This window comes from Neophocaena asiaeorientalis, unplaced genomic scaffold (genome assembly GCF_003031525.2).
Source record: "Neophocaena asiaeorientalis asiaeorientalis breed wild unplaced genomic scaffold, Neophocaena_asiaeorientalis_V1.1 scaffold26, whole genome shotgun sequence".
In the NCBI taxonomy this organism is placed as follows: Eukaryota; Metazoa; Chordata; class Mammalia; order Artiodactyla; family Phocoenidae; genus Neophocaena; species Neophocaena asiaeorientalis.
In genome coordinates, this window is record NW_020173108.1 from 10,931,668 (window position 1) to 10,934,434 (window position 2,767).

General features: G+C 40.4%; 1 pseudogene; it reads right to left on the reverse strand.

The window, feature by feature from the left end:
* Positions 1 to 1,188: 1,188 nt before the first annotated feature.
* On the reverse strand, positions 1,189 to 2,233 carry LOC112398694 (mesoderm-specific transcript homolog protein pseudogene; annotated as a pseudogene).
* Positions 2,234 to 2,767: the final 534 nt, after the last annotated feature.

Sequence of the window (2,767 nt, forward strand, 5' to 3'; positions counted from 1 at the left end):
AGTTGGGCTTGTCAGATCTTTCTATTTCCTCTTTTGTCAGTTTTTTAAAAATACAAACTGTTTTTTTTTGGTCAAAATTCATTTTTATTAATAGAAAATAAACACTTATTCCAGTTGTTATACTTGAAGTTGCTAATAAAGAAAAAAGAATTTAAAATCACCACTTAATAATCCTGTTTTAACTAAGACAATGAAACTGTGGCTTAAAAAAAAAGTATTCAGCACCATTTGCTCATAGAACTTTCAGACTTTGTTCTTAAAGTTTCTGGAACTTTCTCATCTGTAAAGTACAGGAATTGCTGAGCTACATGAGGAAACCTCTCTGGGACAACCAACGAGAAGTTAAGCAATCGGTACATATTCAGCCTGGTAACTTGGACTGTACAATGATCCCCTCCTCTCCACTCTGGCTCAGGAGGGACATGCTTCTAAGCATTGAGGTATGACGAGTCCGACTGTTATTAGCTGGAAAGACCAGTTCTAACAGCAAATAACAGTAAATCTCTGGCACAGAGACTACTGTCCTTAAGGTTCTGTGATTTTAGGAAATTCTGTAAATAGCTTGGCTTTAGTTCAGTTTACTCAGAAATGAAACATGTTTAATGAGGTTAAACTACTCTGCTAGATAAGTGTCTGCTGGTTTAGTGTCCTTATAAAATACATACATAATATGTGTAGGTAAATCATAGTATTAAAGTATACTTAGAATACTGCATTATTGAAACCAAAGTCTAACAAAATGACTACAGTTAGAAGCAGCTAAAGAAACTAAATCCAAAGTTATAACAAGGGAGACTCATTCTCACTTGAAGCTGTGTCACTTAGAGAATTAAAGCCATTCAAGGCGAGGTGAAGGTGGCACCTTTAGATAATTCCAATCAGGGCCAGAAATTAGCATATCTAAATATTTCAGAAAAGTCCACAGAAGTGTTTCAAAGACTTTTATGCAAAAGAATGTCTGTCTATCTTTCTGCATCAGTGAGTAGTAGTGCCTATCAGACTTTGCTAATAACACAAAGACAAAGGCAAGTCCATACACTTGATCAGACGTCAAAGGAATGGGAGGTGGACTATTAGGTCACCGTTAGAGCTTCTGCTGGCTATATGCTGTTCACCAGTGTGAGTCAGGCAGACTTTTGTGAGAGAATAGTGTTTGGTGGCCAGGACCTCTTATGGGTGTTTCTTGCTAAGTGGAATACACAACAGATAAGGGAATAGGGGAGGTAATACAGGGAAGCTACTCTTTCCAGCTCAGAAGGAGTTGATGAAGCCCATATATGCATTCAAGAAGCCCATGGGATCCTCTATATCTGTGGACAGTGGCTAATGTGGTCATCCAGAATTGACACTGTGGACCGCGGCAGCATTTTCCTGTACAGCTCCAAAAACTCTGGATAGGGATTCACTGGATCCAGTGGTCCATAGATAAAATGAATGGGAATAGATACAGAGGCAAGAGCTCCCACACAGTGTCTTCTAAACTTCTTCCTTTGATTGATGTACTGCAAGAGACTGTCGATAACCAAGTTCCCGTCATTGTTGTGTATCCCTGCCCACATGCCCCACAGTTCACTCTCAGAGGGTTGGGTGTATGGCCCAAAGACCGGGGTGAGACCTCGAGAGAATACGAAGAAGTTCATCAGTCGCGTGAGGATGGGTGACAGCCGGCCTCCATCTTTGAGAAGCTTTCGGAGAAGGAGAGGATGGTGAGTCTCAAGAAATATACCTCCATTCGACAGACAGAGACTCTTGATGGTAAGTCGACCAGGTCGATTCTGCTTGAACCTATAGAGAAGCTCCTGAGCAACGATATCCCCATAGTCGTGAGACAACAGGTTGATCCTACGGTTCGGGAGCCCCAGATGCCGCAAAAGAACCTCCACGATGCTGGCCTGCTCGAATATGGAATAGTGATGTGGTCTCGGTTTGTCACTGAAGCAAAGGCTAGGAAATCAAGGGCAATCACTTGATGAAACCTGAGGGTCAGACCTTCCCAAATCTTGTACCAGTCACAGCTGGACGCTGGAAAGCTGTGTAAAAGCACAACTATCTCTGGACTTCCAACCACACCCACAGAGTCTTGGGAGAAGATACGCAGTCCCTTGTAGGTAAAAAAATTGCCTGATGACTTCCATGAGTGAAGAGCAGGGGAGAGCTGGCGGGGCGGGATGTGCAGATAGGCCACAAGCAGGGGTGCAGCCAACAGCCCCACGTGGACCCACCACTCCCTCATCCTGATTCAGGTAAGACCTGGGCTACAAGACTCCATGTTTGGGGCCAAACTGCTTTTGAGTCTCTTTTTTCCAAGAAATGTTTTCACTTTATTGTCTAATTTACTAGCATAAAGTTGCTTACAATATTCCATTATATGAACATTTTGTAGTAATAGCCACTAATTCAATTCTGCTATTACTAATTTTATTTTTTCTTCATTAATCTTCACGTATGGTTTCTGTTTTATTAGTCTTTTAAAGAACCAACTTTTGGATCTGCTAATTTTCTCCATGTTTGTCAGTCATGGATTTCTGTTCTTTATTGCTTCCTTTTCTCTACTTGCTTTGGGTATAATCTGATGTTTTTTTAACCTTCTTAAGGTGGTAAGTTAGATGATTCACTTTGTAACTTTCTTCTTTTCTGATATTGGCATTTAAAGTTATAAATGTCCCTTTGAGAACTGCTTAACTGTATCTCATAAATTTTGATGTTTTACTTTAATTACTATTCAATTAAAATTTCCTTCTGATTTTTGCCACTTGCTGTTTATTTA